At 42.0% G+C, this 21,453-nt stretch overlaps 1 long non-coding RNA gene across 1 annotated transcript; it reads left to right on the top strand.

Annotated features, from left to right (window-relative positions):
* Nucleotides 1–2,542: 2,542 nt before the first annotated feature.
* Nucleotides 2,543–11,953, top strand: LOC115176207 (uncharacterized). Its single transcript, XR_003872178.1, has 2 exons — nt 2,543–2,695; nt 11,905–11,953. It is a non-coding gene; the product is annotated as an uncharacterized LOC115176207 (long non-coding RNA).
* Nucleotides 11,954–21,453: the final 9,500 nt, after the last annotated feature.

Below are 21,453 nucleotides of genomic sequence, written 5' to 3'. Positions count from 1 at the left end.
AGGAAGATCTTCAAAAGTAAGTGAGTTATTTAATCACTATTTGTGATTTTATGAAGCCTGTGCTGGTTGAAAAATATGTTGATCTGGGGCACCGTCCTGAGACAATCGCATGGTATGCTTTCGCCGTAAAGCCTATTGTAAATCAGACAACGCAGTTAGATTAACAAGAATTTAAGCTTTTAAATATTTAAGATACTTGTATGTTCATGAATGTTTAATATTACGATTATTTATTTGAATTGCGCGCCCTCCAATTTCACCGGATGTTGTCGGCTTGTGTCCCGCTAGCTGGACGCCTATCCCTATGCCTGAGATGGGAAAATGTATTTCTCCATAGGCTAAACATACCCTCCATGCATTTGAATGTTGAAAGAAGAGATATTTGAAAGTTAATTTATTAAAGGATTGCGTGTTCCAAAGGCACGCACAAACAGAAAACTTCACCCTAGTTCCTCTTGGCCATACCTTTCAACATAATGCAGAAGCACATGGCTGAAGAGTGTTGAAATACTGTAGATGCTCAACCCCAAAAATACTTTACATGATTATATTAAAGTCATATTGCTGTCAACCTTGGTGCTGCTGTCTGTAAGAGTTAATGTTCAATAAAACATCTAACTGACATTAAGGGCTGGCCTTTGCCCCATGTACAAGATATTTACTATTACTGTCAGTCAGTCTATGCCAACCTACAGTCATTACAGTAAAATGAGTCCCCGTTTTGCCAAGGGACAGCACAACAAAGATAAGAATGGTTGAATTCCCTTTGCGAGTATTATATTTATTGGCAACTTAAAATGTGCCCCAGTTTTGCCTGGGATGCTTGTGGTAGAGGATGGTTAAAAGGGTGGTTCTAGTAATCATATTTTCTGTGGATAGTAAAGCATTGCAGCCAAAAGGTGTACAAGCCTACTAATGGCCATATGTCTTTATTTGAATATCTTAAAATTCCTCAGGTTCATCACATTTATTTTATTCAATGAGCACAATAACTTTATTATAAGACTGTCCATAGTACGTTATTTGATGTACAGAGAGGGTGAACAGTGCTTTCTAACTTCAACAGAATAGTTCTACTGCTCTCTACTGGCCAATATCAGTCCATGAACCAGAGGTTACTAAACCATGTGGGATTATTTTAGGATTGATTTATGATTGAATTCACTCTCTACCTAGCATCTAATCTGCTTTATTCAGATTGCTCTGACCAAAGAGGTTGGTTAAATAATCAGTAAGGCCTGAGGGGGTGTGTGTATGGCCGGTATAGGCCTATACCAAGGCTAAGGGCTGTTCACTCTCTATGGCTACGTTGACAGGCAGCATAATTCTGTTATTTTTTCCACAACTTGGTCTTTTGACCAATCACATCAGATCATTTCATGTCAGATCTTTTTCAGAGCTGATCTTATTAGTCAAAAGACTAATTAGAGAAAAAACAAAATAATTGGGCTGCCTGTGTAAACACAGCCTTGGGTAAGGGGAGATTCTATATCAAGAACAACGAAGTGATACAGTACTTAATAACCTCTACAGGATCAGTGTCCCGACTTCGAGAAGGTTGAGCTAACGTAGGCTAATGCGATTAAAATGTTGTAAGTAAAAATAACATTTCCCAGGACATAGACATATCTGATATTAGCAGAAAGCTTAAATTCTTGTTAATCTAACTGCACTGTCCAATTTACAGTAGCTATTACAGTGAAATAATACCATGTTATTGTTTGAGGAGAGTGCACAGTTATGAACTTGAAAATGTATTAATAAACCAATTAGGCACATTTGGGCAGTCTTGACACAACATTTTGTGGCTCAGTTGGTAGAGCATGGTGTTTGCAACGCCAGCATGGTGTGTGCAATGCCAGGGTTGTGGGTTCGATTCCCACGGGGGGCCAGTACAAAAAAAAGTAAAAAAAATAAAATGCTTGAAATGAAATGTATGTATTCACTACTGTAAGTCGCTCTGGATAAGAGCGTCTGCTAAATGACTAAAATGTAAATGTACAATTTTGAACATAAATACAATGGTTGTTTGGATCAGTCTAAAACAATGCACATACACTGCTGCCATCTAGTGGCTAAAATCTAAATTGCACCTGTGCTCAAACTACAACCACATCATGGTGCCATAAGGAAGCCTAGGCAGAGATCTCCAGTATAATTGTAAATATGTTTTTATAAGTATTTTAATAATAAAAAATGTACATGACTGTTTTTCATTACTTTAGTTTTTCTGAGCTACAATATCTGGAGTTTTTGACCCATGGAGTTGCTGGACTAATGGCAAGTCAGTTTGTTTGACTTGGCTAGGTAGTTAGCTAGCGAGCTGGCTATGCAATAATTTGAATGATGCATCAATACAGCACATTTGTTTTTAAAGGGGAAGTCTGCAGTTGCTACATCTAATTTTGGGCTGCATTACAAACACGTAAGAGACACAGCCTCTCATCTCAGCCCTTAAATTAGGTGGACACTTCTGTATGATGAGTAGCAGGGCAAGGGAATAATTCATTCATTTTAAATGGACCGCCCTTGCCAGGAGATTCGTCCCACGATTGTCTTTTCAGTCATCATGGAACCACTGGTAACTGTTGTGTGTGCTTTATATGCACTACAGTCAATTATGATTGCATTTCACATCTCGGCCAGAAGGCAACGCATCTGCAGACATTGAATACTAGCCACCCGACGATATCAGGTAAATTGAAAATTCCAATGTATAAGTGTGATGTCAGGGAAAGTTGTATGCGCTAGCCAGTGGCAATTTTAGCATGTAAATCTTGGTGGGGGGAAAAAAGTGGGATGCATGCCAGCAAAGCCACTACGCAACACAAAATATATATTAATTGCACTATAACAGTGACAAACAGTGCCCACAAACTGTTAGAGCCTACATAAAGCTGTCCCAACAGCAGTCCCAACGGAGCCTTGTCTGATAGCGAAACAGTTAATTCAGCCTCATTTACTGCCTTTAAAAAAACATAGCTGATATGGCTGACTTGCTTAAACAAATGTGGTTTCTAATGATAATTGAGATGTACAAACTATGGCATAAGGGGACGACAAGCAGATAAGAGGCAATCCGTAATTTCGAATTAAGACATTAATGAGCGAGCTAGGATGGACGTATTGAATTTAACTATTTGTTTAGCACTTTTGAAATGTACAGCGACAGAATACAGAACATGGGTCGTTCTTAGTGTTCTCCCTGTACAAAGTCAGAACTGAAGGATAAATAAAGGGGGCATATAAGCAGACAATGAAAGCACTTACAAAATTCAATGATTTCATTTCTCTAAAACAGTTGATAGACTACATGTGCACACTTTGTATTACTTTCCTAGCTACAGTATACATATCTCCCTGGCATATTACAGAATTTAAGCAGCAGCATACAAGACATTTTTGGACATTGTTGTGCAGTGCTCACTAGAACAGGAAGGTGGCAAGGCGGTTCTTTGTGGGCAAATTTTGTCATCAAAGTCTGGCATTCTCTGGATTTAATGTGCTTTCAAGACCACTGGGAACTCATTGATCTTCAGGTCGTAGCTCTAGAAAGAGGCCCGAGTCCCTGACTTAAAATTACGAGTTAGACAACCATTCAAAACGTATTTCCCAGTTGGAGCTCGTTTTTTCCCAGAAATCTTGAACTCACTGAAGTGAAGTTTTCGCAGTTCCGAGTTAACAGTTGTTTTGAGCACGGCACAAATCATGCTTCATTGACAGCATGGCCAATGTTGAATGTTTATCATTTTTAATTTGGAAAAGAGACACTTAATCCCAGATTTGGGGCCACACAGCCACTCCACTGAATAGCAGGCAAGTGATTGCTTTACAATGCTTGCAGTTAGCCACTGTCACTGATTCCTTCCAAACCACTCATTGTCGAATTTGTGATTTCCAACTTGTTGTGTGATGTTTGTCCAATGGCTGATGTGCACCGATATGTTTTATCTATAATTTCTCTTCATTATTTCTCTTCATATGACAAGGATTAAAAAGGATTTGCCACTAGATTGTTGACTTGATTCATGATGATGACTGCTAGCTAAGATTTGAAAGTATGATGTTGACATCAGTCCTATCAAAGCTACTGTAGTTACAATGTGATTTGACATAAAATTATCTGTGGCCAATGACCTTGAGCCTTCTTGGATGGGCACTTCTAATGTAACTCTATGGCAGCACCCAAGGGGCTTGAATGTTCGAGGTCTACCCTTAGACTTGGTGGTGATGTACTGTCCACACGAGTGACAGAACACTGAGCTAATCACGGCACAACTAGAGAACATTACCAACACCTACGCTCCGTATTTTCTGCTGGCTGCCTCACCACCACAGAAAGCACTGAGCTAAGCAGAATCACCTGTATATTGGACCTGCCTTTCTCAAGAAAGCAAAAAAGAGACAATTTTTGTATGTGGCTTTATTAACTCAAAGATTATATATATATATATTTTTTTTTTTTTACATTGTTTTGAAACTGATATGTGACATGTATTAATGCCAAAATAACATGCAAAACAGGTAAGCACCCCCCCAAAAAATGTTAAATGTTTATCATTTAAAAAAATGTGAAGCTGAAAACAGTGAATGACTGGTCGCCACTGGCGCTAGCTAACATTACCAAAAGCTAACCAAACAAAAACATCATTACTTTTACGATACGTGTTTGTGCCGTCATGTGCATTAGTAGCACAATTTCTAACTTATTTACATTCGTTTTTACTTACACTTGTATGTTGACTTCTCCATATTGATGTCGGTTTTAAGTTTTGACTGACTTCTTAGCAGATGTACAATCATCGCAAACTGAATTATGGGGGTGTTTCAGGCCCCGGAGTGAACAGAATTGTATACTCGCACACTCGATAACAAACAAGGGCTGAGGGGCTTAGGTTGCCAACTTCCCTTGCTTTGCTAACTGCTTGGACCTATGGCAAAGATGGTTGCCTTGGATTCCCCCAAGGGCATAAGGCGAGGGTAAGTGGATGGGGGGTAAGTGGAAGTGTCTTTTACGTGTTTGAAATGCAGCCTTGGATTTGTACATTAATAATATGCAGTATTGTAAAGTGCTTAATTAAAAATACTTTAAAGTACTACTTAAGTCATTTTTTGGGGTATCTATACTTTACTATTTATATTTGACAACTTTTACTCCACTACATTCCTAAAGAAAATAATGCACTTTTTACTTCATGCATGTTCCCTGACACCCAAAAACACTTGTTACATTTTGAATGCTTAGCAGGACAGGAAAATGGTCCAATTCACACATGTGCTCTTTGTGACAGAATGTTAAAATTAGGTGAAATAAAGTTGTTTTTGACAAAATTACACTACCAAAAATACACTCTATTCATTGAATGACACATGAGCAATCTTAACTAGCACTAAGTGTCTCACAGACAAATCTTATCACATATCTACAAAAACCATCAAACCACATTTTGCCCCATTGCTTAGACAGTCCAGCATAGTGCTCCCCTGAAGGGTCATCCCCAGTCCAGTTATTAGGCTTATGGTTGGTGTGTGTGAATCTGTTGATTAAGTGAAAACATGAACATGAAAAGCACACAAGGCCTCTCTTTCCCTTCCTCTGCTGGTCTAGTGAACCAGAATTTAGTGAGGAAATAGGATCACATGCAACCATTAGGCTTACATTGTAATTTTATATTTGCAGTTTTACAAGCCTTTAAGTAACATCAAATCAAATATGGATTAGATGAAGTTGATTTGGCCAGTACATTTTGACAGTTGCCCCAATTCACTTCCATTAATTGTTAGCTAGTGGTGGCTAAAGGTAGCTGTTGTCATGATGTGGCCCTTTCTGGGTGTAGATCGTGGCGTAGATCGTGGCGTGTCCCCCTGATCATGCAGAAAGAGAGGGCAAGAGGACAGAGAGAGAGAACAAAGGACTAGACTTGGCCAAACTCTTAAATCCCCAAAATAGGAGAATTAAAAATATTTCCACTTCCACTTTTGAGAATTTGGGAATGGTCCGTGGACACTTAAGGGACAGTTATGACGAGTGTGTTTCACTTGGTGATCTCATGAAGGACAGGAAACACACAACGGTATCTCTTAAAGTGTACATTTCCCAGCTGCCAGGTTTACATCTAAATATTGCGAAAAGTATGTGATTAAACATGACACTATTTGTGAAAAGATGTAATGTGATATTAACCTTCTAAATGAGAGTATGGATTTTTATTTAAAGATTAATTAGTCAGTGGCCACAAACCCGTGAGCCCAGACATCACATTAGGCGTCATGGACCTCCCTTTTCTACTGAAATGTATAAAACCCACTCCTGATAAAATTCACACCAGACAATGCAAACCCCGGTGTAAGCTAAGGTTGCAAATGGTTGAATTTCTGAGACGAAAACATGCCTGGTGACGCTGGTGTGTGAAGTGTTAAGGCTAGGGGGCAGTATCCTGAATTTCTGGATGACTGACATGCCCAAAGTAAACTGCCTGTTACTCAGGCCCAGAAGCTAGGATATGCATATAATTGGTAGAATTGGATAGAAAACACTTTGAAGTTTCTAAAACTGTTAGAATAATGTCTGTGAGTATAACAGAACTGATATGGCAGGCGAAAACCCGTGGAAAATCCATCCGGAATTCTTTTTTAGGGGGGAGGTCACAGGCCTTTTCAATGCAAGCCTATGGGATATACAAAAGAATAGCTCCCAGATTGCAGTTCCTATGGCTTCCACTTGATGTCAACAGTCTTTAGAGGGTTTCAGGCTTGTTTCTTGAAAAACAAACAAGTAGTTTTAGTTTATCCATGGTGTTCTCATCAGGAAAGGTAGGCTTTTGGCGCATGTGAATGAGGGCGCGCTCTTCGTGGTTTTCCTTTTCTATTGAACACTGTTCTTTCCGTCTGAAATATTATTGTTTATTTACATTTTAGGGTACCTGAGGATTGATTAGAAACATTGTTTGGATGAAGTTTACCGGTAGCTTTTTGGATTCCTTTGTATGCATGTTGAAGGAGTGGATTACTGAAATCAAAAACTGACTTTTTTGGATATAAAGGACTTTATCGAAAAAAATGAACATTCATTGTGTAGCTGCGACTCTTGGGATTGCAATCCGAGGAAGATCCTCAAAGGTAAGTGATTTATTTTATCGCTATTTGTGATTTTTGTGATGCCAGTACTGGTTGAAAAAGTATTTTGATGTGGGGCTCTGTCCTCAGATAATCGCATGGTATGTTTTCGCCGTAAAGCCTTTTTGAAATCTGACAAAGTGGTTGGATTAACAAGAAGTTAAGCTTTTAAATGATGTAAGACACTTGTATGTTCATGAATGTTTAATATTACAATTTTGTAATTTGAATTTGGCGCGCTCCAACTTCACCGGATGTTGTCGATTTTGATCCCGCTAGCGGGATCCGAGCCCTAAGCGGTTTTAAGAGATTAAACTACAACTCTACCAAAAGATAAGACTATACCATGTGGAGCATTGGCTTCACGGCTGGAAATTATTCAACTCTGAGACTATCAATCCCTACAGAATAAGAGCAAATCTTAGATACTAATTACTAGTCTGCAGCTAGAAATTACGTAAATCTAGGACGAGAATACAGACAACCACCGAAACATCTATTCTATGAAAACATTTTTTGTTGTTCTTGTGCTCACCGTCGGTTTAGAAACAACATGCTCTTGAATACAGGGGTGTAATTTCAATGATAGAAATATAATTCATCATTGACCTATTCCATCAGAATTTTTCACAAAATTATAAAATAGTTTGACAACCATGTTTGTAAGCTTTTAAATGGCATCAAACTCAACAATTTATCCTTTACAGTGATGGAGACATGGATGTCTCATGATATGGTGGGGTATGCAAAATGGGTCAAACTCCAGAATGTTTTGACATTCAGGTCCAAAAAGTAATTTTCTGACTACTTCTTCCATGGGCAAACATGTATGGTAAGTTTTGTTTAATGCTAAAGGGATGCAGTCAAAAAGTTATTGAATTCGAATGGATTTACTCAGCTTGAAAGCCGTGCTTTTAGTTTATGGTTGCCGCAGCTTGTTTGCCATTAGTCAATCGGTGTTTCTCAGCGAGTTCAACGCATGTGAATGCATCCAACTTGTATTACGAATTCACAACTGTTAACTACCACCTTCTCACTTATGAATGCTGTGATATTTCTTGAATATTGTTAAAGATACTTTTGGCCATGTAGTGTATGTGAACACATGCTCGTCAAACATTTCATTCCAAAATCATCGGCATTAATATGGAGTTTGTCCCCCATTGCTTGTGGGAAGGCTTTCCACTAGATGTTGCAACATTGCTGTGGGGACTTTCTTCCAATTAGCCACAAGAGGATTAGTGAGGTCGGGCACTGATGTTGGGCGATTAGGCCTGGCTCGCAGTCGGTGTTCCAATTCATCCGTTTAGGTCAGGGCTCTGTGCAGCCCAGTAATGTTCTTCCACACTGATCTCGACAAGCCATTTCTGTATGGACCTCACTTTGTGCAGGGGACATTGTCATGCTGAAACAGGAAAGGGCCTTCCCCAAACTGTTGCCACAAAGTTGGAAGCACAGAATCGTCTAGAACAGGAGTTCCCAAACTGGGGTACTCAATGCCGTCAGGGGTATGCCAAATAAAAATGTAATTCACTTTTTTTTTTCTCACATTTTCATTTTTTTTCTCAACGGGGCTATACACCTGGGTGAGTTTTTTTTCACCTCGCCTGAGTAGCCTCGTTTCACTGTCAAAAAAACAATTAAACCATCTAGTGTTCAGCGAAATAACACAATGTCAAATACAGGTAGCATAGTCAAATAATTAACATCCAATCACATTAACCGTTACTCCCTCGCTGGAATTCCACTAACGGTCCTTATGTAGCCAAATGTAGCTGCTGCTCATGTTGGTGTCTGTACTGATGGCGCAAAAGCCATGACAGGGAGACCTAGTGGAGTGGTAACGCGCGTGCAAGCAGTTGCTCTCGAGGCCACATGCGTACCCTGCAGCATACACCGAGAGGCTCTTGCTGCCAAGGGAATGCCCGTTTTGGACACTACAGTGAAAATGGTGAACTTTGTTAAAGCAAGGCCCCTGAACTCTCGTGTATTTTCTGCACTATGCAATGATATGGGCAGCGACCATCTAACCCTTTTACAACATACAGAAATGCGCTGGTTATCAAGGGGCAAAGTATTGACATGTTTTTTTTAAATTGAGACACAAGCTTAAAGTTTTCTTTACTGACCATCATTTTCACTTGTCTGACCGCTTGCATGATGACGAGTTTCTCACAAGACTGGCCTATCTGGGTGATGTTTTTTCTCGCCTGAATGATCTGAATCTAGGATTACAGGGACTCTCCCCAACTATATTCAATGTGCGGGACAAAATTGAGGCTATGATTAAGAAGTTGGAACTCTTCTCTGTCTGTGTTAACAAGGACAACACACAGGTCTTAACATCATTGTATGATTTTTGTGTGCAATTGAACTCAAGTTTACGGACAATGTCAAATGTGATATAACGAAGCACCCGAGTGAGTTGGGAGTGCAAATACGCAGGTAATTTCCCGAAACGGATGACACAAACAACTGGATTCATTATCCCTTTCATGCCCTGCCTCCTGTCCACTTTCTGAACAAGAGAGCCTCATCAAAACAAAATTGTATTTAATCAGAAGCCACTGCCAGATTTCTGGATTGGGCTGCGCTCAGAGTATCCTGTCTTGGCAAATCGCGCTGTTAAGACAGTGATGCCCTTTGCAACCACTGTTCTAGAATGTCATTGTATTCTGTAGCATTAAGATTTCCCTTCACTGGAACTAAATAAAGGTTAAATAAAATGTTTTATACAAAAACAGGGGGCCTAGCGCGAACCATGAAAAACAGCCCCAGACCATTATTCCTTCTCCAGCAAACATTACAGTTGGCACTATGCATTCTGGCAGGTAGCGTTCTCCTGGCATCCGCCAAACCCAGATTCGTCCGTCGCACTGCCAGATGGTGAAGTGTGATGCATCACTTTCCACTGGTCCAGAGTCCGAGATTTACACTACTCCAGCCGACGCTTGGCATTGTGCATGGTGATCTTGGGCTTGTGTGTGGCTGCTTGGCCATGGAAAACCATTTCATGAAGCTCCCGACAAAAATATATTGTGATGACATTGCTTCCAGAGGCAATTTGGAACTCGGTAGTGAGTGTTGCAACTGAGGACAGACGATTTTCCCACGCTACACGCTTCAGCACTCGGCGTTCCTGTTCTGTGAGCTTGTGTGGCCTACCACTTCGTGGCTGAGCCGTTGTTGCTCCTAGACATTTCCACTTCACAATAACAGCACTAACAGTTGTCCGGGGAAGATCTATTTATACATTTGATGAACTGACTTGTTGGAAAGGTGGCATCCTATGACTGTGCCACGTTGAAAGTCACTGAGCTCTTCAGTACGGGCCATTCTACTGCCTATGTTTGTCTATGGAGATTGCATAGCTGTGTGCTAGATTTTATACACTGGTCAGCAACGGGTTTAGCTGAAATAGCGAATCCACTAATTTGAAAGGGTGTCCACATACTTTTGGCCATGTAGTGTATTTTCACATTCACTTACTGCACTCCAGTTTGACTCAGAGGTTTGTTATCTACCCAGAGCCACCGTCCTTCAGTCTCCAAATCATTCAGTCTCTTCACCAATCTTCACCAATGGTTGACAGCAAAAAATTGTGGGGAAAACAAAAAAGTTGTTAACAAAAGCTGTTTTTAGACACAGCTGACTTTTTACCTCTGTCTGTTTAGTTTGACTTGCTTATATTTTCCTATAACAAACATAAATACAAAACACTACACTGAAGAATACACAAGGTTGGTTTAAAAAGCTCTCCCTAGTCTCTAACTTCTCTCCCCTTCTTCTTACTCACCTGTTCCTCTTGGCTGTTGACGATTCATTTGACCCGTAGAGAAGTAGCATTTCCCCCCCATGAAACACCCAGCTTTCATCACAGGCTTTACAGCCTTGCACCTCTGATTGACGAAAATAAAATAGTAACACTTCACTTGAAGGGGTTATATCTTTAGATTTGGTTCTCTTCTCCAAATGATAATTACACATCCTGTTACCAAGGTAGGATTTTAGAATTTGCGTTTTTCTTATAGGCTACTTGACTTGCAGTTCCACTAACATTTTCATATTCAAACCTCAATAGTTGCATATTTGAACATATTCAAAAAGTTACTTTAACATTCATGACAGTGTCAGATAGTGACAGTGACAATGGTAGTCCCAACTCACCTGTTAGGTTGGCTGACGGGGTGCTGTGCTGTGGTTGATGGAGTGCTATGCAGTGCTGTGGCTAACAATTTGCTGTGCTGTGTCTCCAGTGAATCAAACTGGTTGCTCTTACTCACATCTATTGAAGGAGTCACATGCTTATGTAATGTGGGAAATGGTTGGTGGGACTTAAACAATAATCATATGAAATCAGTTGTTGTTATGCGATAAGCGTTAAGGATGGTATAACTAAATTACTGTTTCTCTGAAAGTGTACGCATTCAAGGGGTCAGGTTTACATCTAAATGTTGTACAACTTATATGATTAAATATGAAACTATTTGTGAGAAGATTAAATGGGAATTTAGCATTCAAAATGAGATGATGGTTTTTCATATAGACTTTTGCCCAGTCAGTAACCACGCCCACGTGAGCACAGACATTGTGGCAACGTGATGGAACCGCCCTCCAAGGCGAGAGCTTAATAAAAACTCTTTAAAGTTTAGTCGGGAGATAGTAACTCATTAAATAACTTTTCCCGTGGTGCCCCAAGATTACTAATAAGTTAATTGTTACATGATTAATAAAATTATTGTAATAATTAAAGATTTTGTTCCATTTTTGGGAAACCTGTTTCCACAGTAGGTGGCGGAAGCACATTAATTTGTGCGATCGCCAACATACCATAGAAGAAGAAGAAGATAATTAACACAGAGCACAACTAATTTCAAGCTAATCAAGCCCTGTGGAGAAGAAGGCAATCACTGAAGAGGTAAGACACAATCATTTTGTCACCTATAAATGCAAATGGGACTTTTTGGACTAATGCAATCATCTGATAGTGTTTGAAGCAGGATCTTCTAAAACTGCAATAAAGGGTGGCATACATTGCCTTCAGAGCACCCCTGCTGTGGTTGTTTTCGTCCACCAAAGATGCCATATTTACACATACAGTGTTTTAGGAAAGTATTCAGACCCCTTGACTTTTTCACATTTTGTTATGTTACAGCCTTATTCTAAAATGTATTAAATACATCTACACACAATAACCCATAATGACAAAGTGTAAACAGATTTTTAGAAATGTTTGCAAAAAAACGGAAATAGCTTATTTACATAACTATTAAGACCCTTTGCTATGAGACTCGAAATTGAGCTCAGGTGCATCCTGTTTCACATGATCATCCTTGAGATGTTTCTACAACTTGGTTGGAGTTCACCTGTGGTAAATTAACCTTTTACGGCTAGGGGTTCCGCTAGCGGAACGTTTCGACAACATCCGGTTAAATGGCAGAGCGCGAAATTCCCCCAAAATTATTACAAATATTTAACTTTCATACATTCACAAGTACAATACACCAAATTAAAGCTTAACTTCTTGTTAATCTAGCCACCATGTCAGATTTCAAAAAGGCTTTACGGCGAAAGCAAACCATGCTATTATCTGAGGACAGCACACCATCAAACAAACACATGCAATCATAATTCAACCCCGCCAGGCGCGACACAAAACTCAGAAATAACAATATAATTCATGCCTTACCTTTGAAGATCGTCTTCTGTTGGCACTCCAATATGTCTCATAAACATCATAAATGGTCCTTTTGTTCGATAAATTCCGTCATTATATCTCCAAAATGTCTATTTATTTAGCGCGTTTGGATCAGAAAAACACTGGTTCCAACTCGCGCAACACGACTACAAATTATCTAATAAGTTACCTGTAATCTTGGTCCAAAAATTTCAAACAACTTTCCTAATACAACTTTAGGTATTTTTTAACGTAAATAATTTATAAAATTTAAGACGGGATAAACTGTGTTCAATACCGGACAAAAACAAAGTGGAGCGAGCTTTCAGGTCGCGCGCCCCAACCACAACAGTAGACTAGACTCGACCCTCATTCTGAACAGCCATACTTCTACATAACTCAAAAGAAAAAAACATCAATGTCATGCCCTGACGAGTATAGAGGATGTTTTGTTATTGTAGTTTGGTCAGGACGTGGCAAAGGGTAGTTTATTTATGTATTACGGGGTTTTTTGGTCACTGGTCTATGTTTGTATTTCTATGGTATGTTCTAGGGTAGTTTTTCTATGTGTAGGTTGGGTGCTGGACTCTCAATTGGAGGCAGGTGTTTCGAGTTGCCTCTGATTGGGAGTCCTATAAATAGGTGTGTGTTTTTGTTTGTCACTTGTGGGTAGTTGTTTGAGAGCACTGCTTTTGTTGAGCCTGCTTCTCTGTTCCTGTAGTTAGTTTGTTTATTGTTTTTCCGTGGTGTTCTCATTTTATTTAATAAATATGTTGAGCACGCAACCCGCTGCGCCTTGGTCCCAATCTCTCTTCCACGACAGCTGTGACAGAACTACCCACCACAACAGGACCAAGCAGCGGAGGAAATCTGGCGAGGACCGGGGAACACGGCTGGTAAGGGAGCCCGAGAGGCAGCCCCAATCATTTTTTTGGGGGGGGGCACAAGGGCAGTTTGGCGGGGCGAGGATGGAGCCCCAGGCCAGCACCCCGTACCCTTTTTGGGCAGAGACGAACTGGACAGGTCCTGTGCTTTGGGGTGATGGGTACTGTGGCGAGGCCGGGTATTTTCAGGCCGGTACGCGCAGTACCAGCGCCCCGCATGTGCCAGGGGAAAAGTGGGCATCCAGCCAGTAGGGGTGATGCCAGCCCTGCACTCGAGACCGCCAGTGCGCCTCTACGGTCCAGTGTTTCCCGCTACACGCACTAGCCTTGAGGTGCGTGTCTCCAGGCTGGCACGTCCAGTACCAGCCCCACGCGTCAGGCTTCTAGTGCGTCAACCCAGTCCGACTCGGCCTGTTCCCGCTATACGCACTAGCCTTGAGGTGCGTGTCTCCAGGCTGGCACGTCCAGTACCAGCCCCACGCATCAGGCTTCTAGTGCATCAGCCCAGCCTCGCCAGTCTGGAGCCACCAGAGCCGCCAGCCAGTCTGGAGCCGCCAGAGCCGCCAGCCAGCCTGGAGCCGCCAGAGCCGCCAGCCAGTCTGGAGCCTGGAGCCGCCAGCCAGCCTGGAGCCGCCAGAGCCGCCAGCCAGCCTGGAGCCGCCAGAGCCGCCAGCCAGTCTAGAGCCGCTAACCAGTCTGGAGCCGCCAGAGCCGCCAGCCAGTCTGGAGCCGCCAGAGCCGCCAGTCAGTCTGGAGCCGCCAGAGCCGCCAGCCAGTCTGGAGCCGCCAGAGCCGCCAGCCAGTCTGGAGCCGAGGGTGGAGCGGGGTCCACGTCCCGCACCTGAGCCGCCTCCAATATAGGTGGGTTGGGGAGGGGGGGGGTGTAGCACAGTGCCGTCGTTGACGGCAGCCACCCTCCCTTCCCTCCCTTTAGTTAAGGGGGATTTTTCTGTTTGTTTTGGGGGTTTTCTGTGTTTTGTGTAGGTGCATCCGGGGTCTGCACCTTTGGGGGGGGGGGGTACTGTCACGTCCTGACCATTATAGAGGATATTTTGTTATTGTAGTTTGGTCAGGACGTGGCAGAGGGTAGTTTATTTATGTATTACGGGTTTTTTTGGTCACTGGTCTATGTTTGTATTTCTATGGTATGTTCTAGTGTAGTTTTTCTATGTGTAGGTTGGGTGCTGGACTCTCAATTGGAGGCAGGTGTTTCTAGTTGCCTCTGATTGGGAGTCCTATAAATAGGTGTGTGTTTTTGTTTGTCACTTGTGGGTAGTTGTTTGAGAGCACTGCTTTTGTTGAGCCTGCTTCTCTGTTCCTGTCGTTAGTTTGTTTATTGTTTTTCCGTGGTGTTCTCATTTTATTTAATAAATATGTTGAGCACGCAACCCGCTGCGCCTTGGTCCCATTCTCTCTTCCACGACAGCTGTGACAATCAACCAATTTCTAAAGACTGTTGACATCCAGTGGAAGCGATAGGAACTGCAAGCAAGTGCCTTAGATCCACATGGAGACCCATTGAAAACACTGTCACCTCAAAAATAAAAATAAATCCTGGATGGTTTGTCCTCGGGGTTTTGCCTGCCAAATAAGTTCTGCTATACTCACAGACATTGTTTTAACAGTTTTCGAAACTTTAGAGTGTTTTCAAATCTACCAATTGTATGCATATCCTAGCTTCTGGGCCTGAGTAGCAGGCAGTTTACTTTGGGCACGCTATTCATCCAAAATTCCGAATGCTGCCCCCTATCCTAAAAATGTCAAATTGATTGGACATAATTTGGAAAGGTATACACGTGTCTATATATGGTCCCACAGTTGACAGTGCATGTCAGAGCAAAAACCAAGCCATGAGGTCGAAGGATTTATCCGGAGAGCTCCGAGACAGGATTGTGTTGAGGCACAGATCTGGGGAAGGGTACCAAAAAATATCTGCAGCATTGAAGGTCCACAAGAACACAGTGGCTTCCATCATTCTTAAATGGAAGAAGTTTGGAACCACCAAGACTCTTCCTAGAACTGGCCGCCCGGCCAAACTGAGCTATAGAGGGAGAAGGGCCTTGGTCAGGGAGGTGACCAAGAACCTGATGGTAACTCTGACAGAGCTCTAGAATTCCTCTGTGGAGATGGGAGAACCTTCCAGAAGGACAACCATCTCTGCAGCACTCCACCAATCAGGTCATTATGGTAGAGTGGCCAGACGGAAGCCACTCCTCAGTAAAAGGCACATGACAGACCTCTTGGAGTTTGCCAAAAGGCACCTAAAGACTCTTAGACCATGACAAACAACATTCTCAGGTCTGATGATACCAAGATTGATCTCTTTGGCCTGAATGCCAAGCGTCAGCTCTGGAGGAAACCTGGCACCATCCCTACGGTGAAAAATGGTGGTGGCAGCATCATGCTGTGGGGATGTTTTCAGTGGCAGGGACTGGAAGACTGGTCAGGATCCAGGCAAGATGAATGGAGCAAAGTACAGAGAGATCCTTGATGAAAACCTGCTCCAGTGTGCTAAGGACCTCAATTGGGGGTGAAGGTTCACCTTCCAACAGGACAACATCCCTAAGAACACAGTCAAGACAATGCAGGAGAGGCTTCGGGACAAGTCTCTGAATGTCCTTGAGTGGCCCAGCCAGAGCCCGGACTTGAACCCGATCTAACATTTCTGGAGAAACCTGAAAATAGCTGTGCAGGGATGCTCCCCATCCAACCTGACAGAGCTTGAGAGGATCTGCAGAGAGGAATGGGTGAAACTCCCCAAATACAGGTCTGCCCAGCTTGTAGCGTCATACCCAAGAAGAATCGGAGCTGTAATCACTGCCAAAGGTGCTACAACAAAGTACTGAGTACAGGCTCTGAATACTTACGTACATGTAATATTTCAGTTATCTATTTTTAATACATTTGCAAAAAAACATGTTTTTGCTTTGTCATTATGGGGTATTTTGTGTAGATTGATGAGGGAAAAAAGCTATTTAATACATTTTAGAATAAGGCTGTGACGTAACAAAAGGTGGAAAAAGTCAAAGGCTCTGAATACTTTCCTAACACACTGTATGTGTAAAGATGGCATCTTTGGTGAATGAAAACAACCACAGCAGGGGTGCAGCTGTCACGCCGTGATCTGTTTCACCTGTCCTTGTGCTTGTCTCCACCCCCTCCAGGTGTCACCTATCTTCCCCACTTATCCTCTGGGTATTTATACCTGTGTGTTCTGTCTGTCTGGGCCAGTTTGGATTGTTTGTTCAAGCCTACCAGTGTTTTGTGTCAGCGCCTGCTTTTTCCAGTCTCTCTTTTCTCACCCTCCTGGTTTTGACCTCTGCCTGTCCTGACTCCGAGCCCACCTGCCTTACCACTCTGCCTGTCCCTGACCTTGAGCCTGCCTGCCGTCCTGTACCTTTGCTCCTACTCTGGATTATCAACCGCTGCCTGCCTTGACCTGTCATTTGTCTGACCCTGTTGTTACAATAAACATTGTTACTTCACATTGTCTGCACTTGGGTCTTACCTTGATACCTGATAGCAGTAAGTAGTTTATTGGTAATTCTCAGAGAAGAGGGACTTGGTATAACCCTATTGAGAAATGTGAGGGTTACTATGCCTATTTTGTTGTTGACCAGTGTATAGTGAAGCCTCTGGTTGAGCATCCAGATTTAATTGAGGATTCAATAGATTTGAAAATCAACTTTGGTGTTCCTCCAGCTTTGGCCTATTTTATTCAGCTTTAATTATTTCCATCCATGTGTTGTTGCCTTATTCCCTGGAAAGGCTAAGCCAGTGCCTGTGGATGATTAACTGAGTGATGTCCTGTCTGAGTTGAAGGTGCTCCTGTTTTCCGGTGTCAATCTGACAAATCATCATTACCATGTCATAATAAAAGCTTGTCTTTTTGAGGAACCAGTGGGAGTGAGCTGCAATCACAATATCGGGCATAGATGTCAAGTCAAGGAAAACAACTTTGCCCAAAACATGCTCAAGGGCAATTACAACTGTGTTGACAGGGGTTTCCAATAGTGGCACAAAATGAAAGTGTGTACCATGTGTTACAGTATCTTGCAGCAAAGAAAAACCTGAACTTTCAAATTCGCTAATAAGTCGCTATTCGTCACCTGATTCCTCAGAGGTAAAGAATAATTCAATCTGTCCATACCTTATTTGTGCTACATAAGAAAAAAAGTGAAATTGTTCCTAATTTTTCCTTTGCCATAATGCCTTGATGTGAGATGAGTTCTCTTAACTTGTGCACTGTGAAATGCCTTCACTGGATGTGGTGAATTAATGTGGTGACCAGCATGTTTTTCTATTGCAGAGAGGGGCCTTTTTCTCCAGTTGAAGTTCACTTGATGCTCCAATTACGTTTGTTCTCGAATTATCACTGTTTTCGTCACAAAAACAATGGTCATTGGTCATCCGTGCATAAAAGTCAGCTATGGCATTAGCCAACTTTATGATTCGTGAAATAACAGGGATAGACTGCACTAGTTTGACTGCATGGACCATTTTCATGGGTATATTTTGAGTACCATGTATGAGCCTTAACAAATAGCCATTTTTGTCTTCAAAATCGAAACATGAATGAGTCCATAATGGTTCAAGGGCTCTGACGCTGTCTGCTAGGTGCAAAAGAAGGTGAATATTTGCAGTTTGGTAACGCTCACTAATTTGAGAGCAAAAGTTCCATAGCAGTTTCTTTGCATGATCGATCTGTTGTATTGATATGGAATCCATCAGAAGAATGAAAATAGCTTCACTTAGTGAGGAAGTTATTCTAGTAAAGCATTCCAAGAACACCACGAAAAAACAATAGGTCCAAAAAAGATTAAAAGAGCCCAATATTCTTTCGCCTTAAAAAACATCCTGTGAGATGCTACTGATCAAGGATATTGTGTCAAGGATGGTGGTTGGATATCTTGCAATCGCTTGTCTATTTCTTTAGTTTCTTTTGACATGCTGAAGGGCTGATGAGAAAACTCAGTGGAAAACCATAGAAGCATCAGAAGGCGCATCACTCATAACAGAGCTGAGTGCATGGAGTCTATGCCAGTGCTACGGATTAGCTCATAATCTTTAAATTGGCTAAGCCAACAGGGACCCTTCACATATTTCACAGTGGTTTTTGTCTCATAGGCCATTTTATCATCATCAGCAAACGTTTGATGCGTGCAAGGTGGCCATTTTGGATCCATTTCTTGGAATGGAAATGCATGAATATGTCCCCTTTGCCCTGTCTTCACAGTCTTTCCAGGCTGCTCACATTTCAAATATCCAAAGTTCCCATTGAACTGCACTGTATTTATTACTGTTACTTTGGCAGGCAAGTCACATGTGCCAGCAATGGTGGGCACTTTGCACAAAAACGTTTCAGAGCCCTCTGCAGGTTGCACATGAATTCCATCCTCTTGAAGTTTACTCAGTGTGTTACTTAGTGGTCTAAGAAATGTAACCATGGATGGTTTTGAATCCCCATACCAAAGCCCGGGGAAAATCTAAATTAATATTTTTGTGCGTTCAATAAAGCTCAATTCATTAATGATACAATAAAAAGGCCACACTGAAAATGTCTATGATTTAAAAATACTGTAGGTACCCCATCTGTTTTCCATGTAAGTGAGATGTTTCTAGGATCACTAAGAGGACCATCCCTATCTGCATGCTGTCTGTAAACTTCTGCATCATATATATCTTCTATGTCGTTAGGATCTTTCTTCTTCCTACAAAATCTAAAGTTAAGCTTTTCCTTAAAACCAGTCTTGACTAACAATGTTCTTATTTGAGCATCAATTTGAACATCCATGAAGGATGATGCTGATCCTTCTTCTGACATACTGGTCCCACAGGTCAGACATTGTTCACTCTCTACTGACGCAATACTTATGCATCACAATAGGGGAAGATGCAGAGTGGGAAAAAGTCTCTGAACTTCTGTACACTGCACAAGCAGTCTGTGTTCAGACTATGTACAAAGCAATGTTGTTCATTTAAGGAAATCACTAAGGGCCTTACCAGTTACTTCATGACAGTTTGCGTAAGCCATGATTGCCAAAAGGCACTCTCCAACGGTTATGGATACATTGTCATATAATGGTTTGCCTGTTTTGTTGTGTAGTTGGATGTTGACTGTGCACCCTCCTCACTAGACAACTTTTCAAATCCCTCACTGAAGATGAAGTTATCATCATAGGGCCAATCCATGAAATCAGGCAACACTTCCTCAAAAGATTCAGATGGATCATACTGATCAGTATTGTCACATACAGTTGTTAAGACATCAGGGGTATCTCTGCTGGCTGATCTGAAGTTGGAAGTTGGCTCTTCGCTTTCAATGGTAAAGTCAATGTTTGAAACATTCTCTTGTGCTGGTAACAGAAAATAATAAAACAACAGTGTAATAGTATGTTTAGACAACATTTATTAATGGTAAAACATCATGTTGCACCATCACTATGAGTGTACACATGGGTCTCAAAAAACTTGGCAAGATAACATACACAGGCGTGATAAAAGCAAATTAGATGTTTATGCAAATATGTTTCTAGTACAAGAGGGTGCTACTATAAAATATAGGAAGTGGAATAAGAATGTATAACTTACCTAAATATTGTTCATCCGTCGTGCTCTCCTGATGGGGCGGGTGTGTTCTGTCCTGATGGGGCGGGTGTGTTCTGTCCTGATGGGGCGGGTGTGTTCTGTCCTGATGGGGCGGGTGTGTTCTGTCCTGATGGGGCGGGTGTGTTCTGTCCTGATGGGGCGGGTGTGTTCTGTCCTGATAGGGTGGTTGTGTTCTGTCCTGATGGGGTGGTTGTGTTCTGTCCTGATGGGGCGGGTGTGTTCTGTCCTGATGGGGCGGGTGTGTTCTGTCCTGATGGGGCGGGTGCGTTCTGTCCTGATGGGGCGGGTGCGTCTGTCCTGATGGGGCGGGTGTGTTCTGTCCTGATGGGGCGGGTGCGTTCTGTCCTGATGGGGCGGGTGTGTTCTGTCCTGATGGGGCGGGTGTGTTCTGTCCTGATGGGGCGGGTGTGTTCTGTCCTGATGGGGCGGGTGCGTTCTGTCCTAATGGGGCAGGTGCGTTCTGTCCTGATGGGACGGGTGTGTTCTGTCCTGATGGGGCGGGTGCGTTCTGTCCTGATGGGGCGGGTGTGTCGATCTGTCCTGATGGGGTGGTTGCGTTCCATTCATGCAGGCAGGCTGCAGGGAGTAAAATAAACTGTTTTATTAAAATTGTGTCTGCTACAGTATGTTAAAATATGGCAGAACAATGCCACGCCACTCACCAAATGTGCAGTCCTTCCTGGTCATTTAAGTGGCCCAGCATTGTCTTTATTCAACTATCTTCTCCATCGGCTCCCAGGCTCTGGTCTTGTCATTTTGAGTCTCCAATATTATTCAATAGAGATACAACTAATTACGGCTAGCCCAGTGCTACAATGTGTTTGCTCACTCAGTTACCATCAAGATACATAGGCCTAACACATCTTATAAAGATTCAAGATGCAATACTAATATGCATTACCAAATAAAATTGTTAGGAATTCTGTCCCTTATAAACAGTACACACATATGCTGAAATACTAGGGGTGTTGATGTGCATAAACACATGCATATCAAAAACAAAATAATAAGGCTACCAGCTAGGCTAACGTTATATTGGAATGGAATATGCATGGGGGTCCTGACTGAAGTATATTATGTGATAAACTTGCATTACTAACACAAACAGATAAAGCTATTTTACTTAGTTAGCTCTTACAAACACTGACGCAACTTTTCTCCATGTGT

This window comes from Salmo trutta, chromosome 36 (assembly GCF_901001165.1).
Source record: "Salmo trutta chromosome 36, fSalTru1.1, whole genome shotgun sequence".
Taxonomy (NCBI): domain Eukaryota; kingdom Metazoa; phylum Chordata; class Actinopteri; order Salmoniformes; family Salmonidae; genus Salmo; species Salmo trutta.
The sequence above is the reverse complement of the archived record's forward strand: the minus strand, read 5'-3'. Positions and strand labels throughout refer to the sequence as shown.